At 45.6% G+C, this 11,643-nt stretch overlaps 1 protein-coding gene across 4 annotated transcripts in view; it reads left to right on the top strand.

Moving 5' to 3' along the window:
- Window positions 1-225: 225 nt before the first annotated feature.
- LOC141917636 (growth hormone receptor-like) overlaps window positions 226-11,643 on the top strand; it is a 176,086-nt gene continuing 164,668 nt past the window's right edge. For all 4 annotated transcript variants that reach the window (XR_012621382.1, XR_012621381.1, XM_074810986.1 and 1 more), the window contains exon 1: window positions 226-341. The gene's annotated coding sequence lies outside the window, so the exon portion shown is untranslated. The remainder of the gene's footprint in view (window positions 342-11,643) is intronic.

Below are 11,643 nucleotides of genomic sequence, written 5' to 3'. Positions count from 1 at the left end.
GGAGTGAAGAGAGTGTTTCGAAGGCGGAGCTTGGTGGGTTGTCCGCGGCTGAGGAGCGGAGGTGGGAGTGCGGGGAGGGGCCTGCGCTCCTCAGTTGTCCTCCGCCCCACGGGAGAGGGTGCAGGCTCAGCCTTTCGTCTAGTTGCTCTCGCTTGTCGTTTTCGGTTGTTGTTGTCTCAGAAGTTGGGGCCGGCTCGGCGGAGGAAGTGCGATGTCCGACGGCGTCGCCTCGGTGGCCCGTCACTGAGGCGCTCCGATGGTGTCGGCGCTCGTCGGGGTGGGCGGCACGTGTCGCCGCCCGCAGCGCCGCCGAAACTTGGCGGAGGTTTCTGAGCGACTCAGTGAGTACCGGGCGGCGGCTTTGTACCTCTTCCCCGGCGGTCGGGCGGCGCCGCATCCCGTATGTGGTGCGGGGAGGCTTCCTCACCCCTAGTCCTGGCGGGCCGGGGTCTGTCTCCTCTCGGGCTTCGCCTCCCGCCCACCTGGCTCTCGCGTGGGGGTGGTGGTGGGTATCTGAACAGCCCCCGGCCGCCTGCTTTGTGGTCCCTGTCGGTCCCAGGGGAGCGGCGATCGCTGCCGCGGGGCAGAGCGGCGACGTCGGTACCGTCGCCCCTCCAGAAGCGGATGCGCCCAGTGTATCCCGCGCGTGTGGGCAGCGGGGCGCCAGCTCGGACTGTGGCCGTGGACCCGCGGTATGGACGGCTAGCAGGGGGCAGGCGTGGGGGCCAAAAGGTTTGTGACCACGACTGCTGTGGGTGATGAAGAGAGATGACGGAAGAGCTGCCTGGAAAGGGAAAGCATGGCCTTGGAGATCTGGCTAAACACTCTTCTTTAGAGACATAATATATATATTAGAGATATAGTATATAGAGACGTGATATATAATTTTTTTTTTTTTTTTTCTGTATGGACTTGAATTTAAAAAGCAGACTGAGAACTCCCCATGAGTTGCCAGCGTCTCAGTTTTTCCAGCTGTAATGGATCTATTCGGAGTGTTTCTTCTGTGTGGTTTATTCCAGTTTATACAATTTCCCCCTTAAAAAAAAACTTTTCATGCTATCCATAATTGATTGAATTTCTTAGTGTGTGGTTTGCTGTAAGTACTTCACAGGAAGAAAAACTGAAGAGAATATTTTTAAAAACAAATACTGCAAATATTTTGAGCAGAAGTATATGAAATAGAACGTGTTTTCTCACAGCAGTGTCTTCAGAGGTATTTGCAAACTCTTACAGGGTTAATTCTAGAGATCAAGTGGATATTACTCATCTTTTCAGTAGTGTATATCTTGTTCAGAATCTAATGTATTACTAACTTACTGTATTCAGTCACAGCTTCACTTTCCTCCTCATGTAGCAACTACAAAAGACCCACACCCGGTCATCTTTATGTTCATTGTTAAATCAGAAATAAGAATGAAGCAATTAAAAAAATGTAGCCCATCACTTGAGATGGATCCCATTTAAATCCTGTGAACCTTTAAGCAAGTGTTTACTGATAGGAAGAATTTATATTACTTAGAAGGTAAATAGGTAAATCTGAAAGATTCTTAGCTATAGCATAGACTTGGTTGCTCACATCAGTGATGAAAAATGTAGTTTGGAATAGAATTGATATATAGGCATTTGGTAAGAATTATTTAAAAGATGTTATTTTAAATATTGAGATTAGAGTAGATTGCAATTGAGATGTTTTGTGGCTCTGAGTGATAAATATAAGTATTACTGAAAGTTATTCAGACAGCTTGAAATGTTTAAATAGGAATGCAGTGTCTTTCATCACCACCACATCTCAGTCTCACATTACTTGCTGTGTTAATTCAGGACATTAGCATGTTTTAATAATTATAAAGGACTGACAAACAAGACAGCTTGTAATGCTTCTCAGGAGTCATTTCTAAAATTGCCAGTAAATGGTAGTGGTACTTTTATTCAATATATGAAAATAACTGCTGAAACTTACTCTAATGTATAGAAAAGTCATAGATAGCCCCTGAATATTTTGGAGTCAAATTCTCTGAGTATGGTCAGGCATTGTTTTCATTACTATGGGCCGTTTCATTGTCTCCTGGTGTTGATGTATCTGCAAATCATAGTGCAACACCATGCAAATATATAAACTTGGGGACTCTATGGGGACGTTATTTTCTGTAGCACCGTGCAGTGCAGTAGCACTGCTCCCAGAGACTGTTTGGGTGCCTGTGCCACGCTGGGTGTGTTGGGGAGATGTACGGACCTCAATTCTGCACGTTTTTGCTAACTGAATGTTGTGGTTTAAACCCAGCCAGCAGCACCACGCAGCCACTCATTTGCTCCCCTGCCCAGGGGATGGGGGGAGAGAATTGAAGGGGTAAAGGTAAGAAGACTCATAGGTTGAGATAAAAACAATTTAATAATTGAAATAAAATGAAATTTAAAAAATTATGATAATAATAGTAATAATAGAATATACAAATGAGTGATGCACAATGCAATTGCTCACCACCTGCCAACTGATGCCCAGCCCATTCCTGGGTAGTGATCCCAGAGTAGGGAAAATCCTGAAACCACAATCCTGGAAGGGAGAGCCTGCTTCCTGGCCAACCCTCCTCTCTATACTGAGCATGACGTTACATGATATGGAATATTCCATTGGCCAATTTGGGTCCGGTGCTCTGGCTCTGCTTCTTCCCAGCTTCTTGTACACCTGTGCATGGGCAGGACATGGGGAGTTGGAGAGTCCTTGATCTCTTAGCAACAACTGAAAACATCAGTGTGTTATCAGCATTCTTCTCATACCAAATCCCATACTGAATCCAAAACACAGCACTAGTCTAGCTACTAAGAAGAAAAATTAGCTCAATCCCAGTTGAAACCAGGGCACTGAAGTAGCATGCAATACTGTATGTGATCTCTTGTGCCTCTTTCCAGTAGGGAAAACTAAAACAAATCTTTGGCAATTCCCCTGTTTCTGGGTTAGTACCTTTCTTTTCCATGATCTGGAGGCTGAGGAAGTATAATATGTATTGGTCCTTTTAGGTTGTATAATTTTTACTCACAGGGTCTCTTTCCCTTGATTATGCATACATTTCCGCTAATGTGTATATAAAATAGAGGTAGGCCTTGCTCCTATCAAATGAAGCTTCCTTTTGTTGCAGAAATTGCTTTTTAATCAAAGCTAGTATTTATCTTGTGCTACTAATGGGAGCATTGAACTGAATAAATATAACATTATGTATCTTATTTGAAATACTGGATTTCCATGGACAAAATAGAAGCTGTGAATATTTGTCATTGAGAAAGCAATGTAGGCAGAGATGCTTTGATTATTTTTTTTGGTCTGATTTAAAAAAAAAAAAAGTTTTATCAGACATGACAGCACTTGCATTCAGCCCATTTGAAGCTCTTGAAATCTCAAGATAGGTGTCAAAATAAATAAATGAAGATGATAGTAATAACAAGAAGAGGGGATAAAGTTGATGGGGAAAGGAAAGGCAAGGATACCAGCAGTGCAATAATGAGTCCCTGAACGAAGGGTTTGCTAAAGGGTCAGGTTCATTTTAACTAAAAGGATCCTTGCTTATTTTTTCACCATGTATTGATCTGGTGAAAGATTAATCTTTGGGATGGTAATTCTGGGAAGAGGGCAGTGTGAGGAAAGCAGGCAGAAAGGCAGTGGGGCTGCCACTACAGTTGTGAAGGCGAAAGGCTGAAGCAGTGAGATACTAGCTTGGCAGGAACAGATTTATATCAGGACTTGAAGGAACACTTTGTGCTCAAATTGTTTATCATAAAGGAAATCTTTATTGTATATGAATCCCAAGTTAAGTTCTTTGTGCAAGGTGGATGTTTATTTGCACATAATTTTAATTCATGAGAGATGTAACAAGCATCCTCTTACCAAAGAGTTGGTTCTCAATGTATGAGAAACTGTTTTTCCTAGTAAACTGTAAAGCCTGTTTCCTGAAAGAGATGGATGTTTTCCATATCGCATTTTCTGCAGATTATGAAATGAAAATACATTTAAGCATATTTTATTGACCTTTAGAAAGCAGGTATTCTATTGAAAAGAAAGTCATCACCAGAAACTTTATTTTTTTATTAATAACTTAATATAAACTTCAGAAATGCTTCACAGTATCAGGGTGGTTTGCAATAGGATGGGACTTAATGTCTTACCTAAACAATGTAATTTTCCTTACTGTTTGCTGAGCATTTCAGACATACAATGTTGTAGGGGTATTGTGGTGGTTTGACCTTGGCTAAATGCCAGGTACCCACCAAGTCACTCTATCACTTCCCCCCCTTCCCCTTTCTTTCTCAACAGGGCAAAGAGGGGAAAGAAAATAAGATAGGAAAAGAAAATAACCCTTGTGGGTAAAACAACAGCAGTTTTAATATAAGCAAAGCAAAGGTCCATGCACGGAAGCAAAAAAAGCAAACAGATTTATTCTCTCCTTCCCATGAACAGGCGATGTCGGGCCTTCTCAGGAAGCAGGGCTCCCATACGCGGAGGGGTTGCCTCGGAGGACCAAGGGTGACCCCCCCCCCCTTCCTCCTTTCTCCCAGCTTTATACTGAGCAGCCGTCAGATGGTCTGGAATATCCCTTTGGTCAGTTGGGGTCAGCTGTCCTGGTTGTGTCCCCTCCCAAGATCTTGCCCACCCCGTCCCACTGTGGGGGGGAAATGTCGGAAAGAGCCTTGGTGCTGTGTAAGCACCACTCAGCAGTAGCCACACCACCAGGGTGCTATCAACACCCTGCCAGCTCCCAGCATCAAACACAGCACCATGGGGGCTGCTACAGGGGAAAACCAATTCCGGCTCAGCCAGACCCGATACAGGTATAAAGGACAATTAAAATTATTTTTACTGAAGGAATAACTGCTGGAAAACACCCTTGCCCAGTCTTCTGCTTTGAGCACTAATGGTCACCAATGTGAGAGATACTTGTATTAAGTGTGTGGATGCACAGGCACTCAGTTCAGAATAACTTTTCAGGTGTGAGGTTGTCCCACTTCAGTTGTTATCCATGTAGCCAGTAGCTAAAGGATTATAGTGGTAATCAAGCACTATTCGTTTATGAACTCTAAAACTTCAGCCGTCATGCTATTCATACTTATCATGCTAATAACATTTATGTTGGTCTTTTGACTTTCCAAAAATCCACTGACCATGATGCTGACATCCATATCTTCTAAATCATACTCAATTTTATAACTTTGAGTTATTAAGATACTTCTATTTGTGTAGTGATACAGTCTGCAATGTAGTCTTGTTCTGCTACATGGTTGAACTAGCAGTTATGTTTTGTGGAAGGGATCTATTGTGTGGGAACATGGTCATACAGGGGAAGAGGAGATAACACAGGGCCGTATCTGCTCGAGGGTAGGGAGGCATTGCAGAGGGATTTGGACAGGCTGGAGCAATGGGCTAAGGCCAACTGTAGGAGTTTTAATAAGGCCAAATGCCGGGTGCTGCACTTGGGCCACAACAACCCCCAGCAGCGCTACAGGCTTGGGGAGGAGTGGCTGGAGAGCTGCCAGTCAGAGAGGGACCTGGGGGGGTTGATTGACAGCCGGCTGAACAGGAGCCAGCAGTGTGCCCAGGTGGCCAAGAAGGCCAATGGCATCCTGGCTTGTATCAGAAATAGTGTGGCCAGCAGGGACAGGGAAGGGATCTGACCCCTGTACTTGGCACTGGTGAGGCCGCACCTCGATGACTGGGTTCAGTTTTGGGCCCCTCACTACAAAAAGGCCATTGAATGACTCGAGCGTGTCCAGAGAAGGGCAACGGAGCTGGTGCAGGGTCTGGAGCACATGTCGTACGAGGAGCGGCTGAGGTAACGGGGGGTGTTTAGTGTGGAGAAGAGGAGGCTGAGGGGAGACCTCATGGCCCTCTACAACTCCCTGAAAGGAGGGTGCAGAGAGCTGGGGATGAGTCTCTTGAACCAAGTAACAAGTGATAGGACAAGAGGGAATGGCCTCAAATTGTGCCAGGGAAGGTTTAGACTAGATGTCAGGAAGTATTTCTTTCCAGAAGGGGTTGTTAGGCGTTGGAATGGGCTGCCCAGGGAGGTGGTGGCGTCCCCATCCCTGGAGGTGTTTAAGAGTAACATTGACTTAGTGCTTAGGGATATGATGTAGTTGGGAACTGTCAGTGTTAGGTCAATGGTTGGACTAGATGATCTTCAAGGTCTTTTCCAACCTAGACGATTCTGTGATTCTGTATGGAGAATGCCGGAGGTGTGGTGGAGACAATGAACTCTGCGTGGGTAATGCAGATTGGAGGCTATGGAGCTCTGGTAAATTTAGGAGAAAACTTTAACCTCTCTACATTGTAGAGCAAACACAGCACCCATTCTTCTGGTGTGGAAGGAGTTATGCTTTCCCGTCTCTCCTTTTCTGTAGTCACTATGATAGCCAAACACTGTGTGTGTGTCTCAGTGCTAGACCTGCTAGGTTTGTGCATCAAGCACAGATCACTATGTAGGGTGTTGTTGGAAGTGTGGGAAAAGCAAAACAGTGAAAAAACTGCAAAACACACATTCCCCTAACACGTGGTGCCCAGAACAAACACAGGACGGGATGGAGATCCAGTGATTTGTTTTGCCGTGGCACCAAGGAGGAATGCAAAGCGAGGTGGAGGCTGCACGGTCCTGTTCTTGTACTTTTCTCAAGGAATATTTGACACAACTATACAGATTTAGCTCCTGCTCTTCTGCTTTTCTCAAGGAATATTTTGCCCAACTCTGCGGACATTAAGTGTGTAATTGCAATTGGGTTTTGTGTGTAGTGCTATACAGCCAACCTGCAGTTTGTGCATTTATCGTAGGCAATCTCAAAGAGTCTGTAGATGTTGCATAAGAACAAACTGTACTATTCGTGACCCTGACTGCTTCTCTTGAATGCCACCGGACCTACAGCATAGGGGCTGTTCGTGCATCTGGTGTCAGGCCTATAGTCACAGCCCCAATTGGCATAGCTATTAAGAGATAAGTCCAGCTGCCCCTAGCCCCTCTAATCTCTGAGGACTGGATAGAACACAAGAGGATTAATTTCTTACCAAATTAATTCGTCACCTTAAATGCAACAGGTGTATAATGTGGGAAACTGAACTTAGAATGTGCAAAGAGAAGATGCTTCACAGGCTTTACACTCATTAAGGTAAAAGGTTTCTGTCTCTGATTGCTTAATAAGTTTACACTCATAATCCTAGAACAAAGATGATATATGAAGACATAAATATGAATAATCAGTTGCATTTGGGTACCATTTAAACACTGGGCAATAATAGGGATGGAGATAATTAACATTTAGAACTCAAAAAGCTGTTTAAATACTGTCATAAATCCATTACAGTCTTCAAACTCAGTTTATAAGTAGTCAATCCAAACATAAAGTAATATTTCCAATGCTCTACAGAGTAATTTTGTGCAATACAGATTTGTCAGCAGCTAACACAACTCCTCTGAGGGGTAGTTGAAAAGAGGTTATTAGTTACAACTTGGTCTCCTCACCATCGTGTTGCATCATTCAAGTGCTTAAATTGAGTTTGAAGTTTTACTCCCTCAGGAGAAAATGACATTGGTAAAACTTGGCCCTTCAGTAGGAGAAAAAACAAATCCTGACCTATTATCAGGAGCTGTTCCAGCACTGTGCTCACTGGCTATTGGCTTGCTTCCCAGGCTGTCGTGGCATTGTGGTCCTGGGCAGTTCTGATATGATCACTCAGTACTCCAGCTTTTGCAGTGATGCTGGTTCAGGTCTGGCCAGCCTAGAATTTTGGGAGAACAGAAGTATTTTTGCCTGTTCTTATCCACGTAGAAATATTCAATGGCTGTTTCTAGCCTTGAAAATCTGCTGCACCTATAAAATACTGGGTTTGTTCAAATCCCAGTGGGCTGGCTCCATATTCCAGTAGATGTCTAGGATGCATTGCTGGTAACCTGTAGAGAGAAACTACCTATGTTATTTCTGTGAACAGATGCCTGCGTGCCTGACCAGTATGCAACAGTTTTGGCTTTTATTCTGTATGTGGTTCATCTCTACAACCGTACTGATATAGCTGAACAGCTCCTTTTGTGCCTGTTGGTGTTTGGGGATTGGGTAGCAATGGTCTGACTGTGAGAGAGAGAGAGCGCGCGCCTGTAGGCCAGGAGAAACGAACTGAAAGAACCAACAAATTTTATTTCATCTGTCTCCGTTAAATGAGCATGCTTGTCAGTTTTTGCTTCACTTTACAAACTGTGTGTCTTACTTCCAGCTGCTCTCAAATGTTCAGCTAGCAGCCTGATTTCTGCTGTATTTCATCTTTGGTGTTTTTTTTTTTTTTTTTTGCCTGCCTTTTTCACACACACACAGGAATTTATGTCAGTGTTATCTTGAGAATGAATTGGTGCAATGGACTTTCCTTTATCACATGACTGCAAATACTGTTTGAATTTGGTACTGAGTGCTTATTAAATTGTGTTTGCTCAAGAACCATGTTATGAACCTACGTTATAATTGTTTTGAGTGATGCCTGGTATACTGTTTTCATCCTAAAAAGCTTGAACTGTTTGGTGTTTTGACCGTTCACGAGATTGCTTGTGGCTGTATGCGATGCTAGAAAAAGTGAGTGAAGAGCTATAAGAAAGTGGGATTCCTTCTAGATTATGTTTCTTGTCCCTTGCTCCACATGAATTGAAGAGGCCTGACTGTGATTACATTTGGGACCAAACTATATCTGTTCTGCCTAGAGTAAGGAAGGTCTGGGATGAGGATTGAGAGAAGAAAAGTAGTTGGAAGTAATGAGCTGGCATATCTTTAGATTTGATTGCTTTTTATGGCTGAGCCTAGGTATGGGAAGAAGAATGCATAAGAACAAAAGGTATGTCCAGAAAACTCTATGGAACTTTTACTTACAAAGAAACCCCTAAGAAAACTGTTGCTTTTGTAATGACTGTGACACTTCGAACTTGGGCATAGAGCAGCTCTAAGGACTAAGTCAGATATTAAGTAAATGGGGCAGATTGTCCCCTTCTGCTCTCGTGAGACCCCACCTGCAGTACTGTGTCCAGCTCTGGGGCCCCCAACATAAGAAGGACATGGACCTGCTTGAGTGGGTCCAGAGGAGGCCATGAAGATGATCAGGGGGCTGGAGCACCTCCCCTATGAGGACAGGCTGAGAGAGTTGGGGTTGTTCAGCCTGGAGAAGAGAAGGCTCTGGGGAGACCTTAGAGCGGCCTCCCAGTACTTAAAGGGGGCTACAGGAAAGATGGGGAGAGGCAATTTCTCAGGGAGTGTAGTGACAGGACGAGGGGTAACAGTTTTAAACTGAAAGAGGGTAGATTTAGATTAGAGATTGCTGAGGTTTGAACTCAGCCGGCAGCCAGACACCACGTGGCCGGCCGTTCACCTCCCCCCTCCCCGGTGAAATAGGGGAGGGACAAAAATAAGAGAATTTGTAGGTTGAATAAAAAGAAAGAATTTACTAAATATAACAAGAGAACAGTAACAATAGTGAGTCCAAAAAGAAATGGGTAAGATGCAGCAGTGGCTTACCGAGCGTGGCAACCGCCCCCCCAGCAACACGCGACCGCACCGGAACCTGAAAACGGCGCCCGCCCGAGAGAACCCGTGCCCACCTGTATCCCTGGGCATGGCATCACATGGTATGAAATACTCCAATGACTGGTCTGGACCGGCCCTCCAGCTGTGCTCCCTCTCAACCCAGGGAAACTTAACTCTATCCTGGTCGAAACCAGGACAGTCTCCAGACCTCATTCCATACCATTGACGTCATGCTCAGGTTCCAAATCCATCCTAAGGAACCACCACCCCTTTCCCAGGTCTCACAGATATCATTCCCTTAGTCTATGGGCCATCCTTCCACAATGTCTGCTGAGTTCATTTAGTCCATAACTTCGGGTTCCATCTGTTATGACAGTCTATAAGGCTGAGGAATGAGGTGGAGTTGGCTCAGTCGGTGGAGCAGGAGGCTTTGGATGTGGCACAGGGATGTTGCAAGGCACTAATTGCCATAACAGGGTTATTTGACAGTCTGGTTCATTGGCTGTTCTCACCTAAAATCAAATCTCCCTGAGGCACACACTGGACTTCTCCATCCTTCTGCACTACCCACCAAGTGCACCCAGGTCCTTGGGCAAAAGTAATCCCACGCATGGGTTTACCTTTACCCAATGCAGGAGTAACCCAGATGGTCTTCCCCAACATATTCCTAATGCGCACTACGGGGGCTTTATCCCCATCCACGGTATGTAGGAGGTTTGATTGAGCAGGGCCAGCTTGCTTGGCAGATCCTCTGGGATTGACTAACCAGGTGGCTTTTGCTAAATGCACGTCCCAGTGTTTGAAAGTTCCACCCCCCATTGCTCTCAGTGCAGTTTTCAGCAACCCACTGTATCGCTCAATTTTCCCAGAGGCTGGTGCATGGTAGGGAATGTGATATATCCACTCAATGCCATGTTCTTTGGCCCAGGCCTCTATGAGGTTGTTTCGGAAATGTGTCCCATTATCTGACTCAATCCCTTCTGGCGTGCCATGCCGCCATAAGACTTTCTCCTCAAGGCCTAAAATGGTGTTCAGGGCAGTGGCATGGGGCACAGCATGAGTTTCCAACCAACCAGTGGCTGCTTCCACCACTGTAAGCACATAGTGTTTGCCATGCCAAGTTTGTGGGAGCGTGATATAATCAATGTGCCAGGCCTCCCCATATTTATATTTTGACCATCGTCCTCCATACCAAATGGGCTTTAACCGCTTGGCTTGCTTGATCGTAGCACATGTCTCACATTCATGGATTACCTGTGCAATAACATCCATGGTTAAGTCCACCCCTCGGTCACGAGCCCATCTATATGTTGCATCTCTTCCCTGATGGCCTGAGGAGTCATGGGCCCAGCGAGCCATAAATTGTTCACCCTTATGTTGCCAGTCCAGATCTACTTGAGCCACCTTAATCTTGGCAGCCTGATCTGCCTGTTGGTTGTTCTGATGTTCTTCAGTGGCCCCGCTCTTGGGTACGTGAGCGTCTACATGGCGTACTTTCACAGCCAGATTCTCTACCCGAGCAGCAATATCTTGCCAAAATTCAGCAGCCCAGATGAGTTTGCCTCTGCGCTGCCAGTTGCTCTGTTTCTATTCGTGTAACCACCCCCACAGGGCCTTTGCCACCATCCATGAGTCAGTATAGAGACAGAGCACCGGCCACTTTTCTCGCTCAGCGATATCCAAGGCCAGCTGGACGGCTTTCACCTCTGCGAACTGACTCGATTCACCTTCTCCTTCAGCAGCTTCAGCAACCCGTCGTGTGGGGCTCCATACAGCTGCTTTCCACCTTCGATGTTTTCCCACAATGCGACAGGACCCATCGGTAAACAGGGCACATCGCTTCTCATTATCTGGTAGTTTATTATATGGTGGGGCCTCTTCAGCACGTGCTACCTCTTCCTCTGGTGCCATTCCAAAATCTTTGCCTTCTGGCCAGTTTGTGATCACTTCCAATATTCCCGGATGGCTGGGGCTCCCTATTCGAGCCCCTTGTGTGATTAATGCGACCCATTTACTCCACGTGGCATCGGCTGCATGGTGTGTAGAGGGGACCCTCCCTTTGAACATCCAGCCCAGCACTGGCAGTCGGGGAGCCAGGAGGAGCTGTGCTTCAGT

The sequence above is a fragment of the Strix aluco genome, chromosome W, assembly GCF_031877795.1.
Source record: "Strix aluco isolate bStrAlu1 chromosome W, bStrAlu1.hap1, whole genome shotgun sequence".
NCBI classification, from domain to species: Eukaryota; Metazoa; Chordata; class Aves; order Strigiformes; family Strigidae; genus Strix; species Strix aluco.
This window is presented reverse-complemented; position numbering and strand designations above follow the sequence as displayed.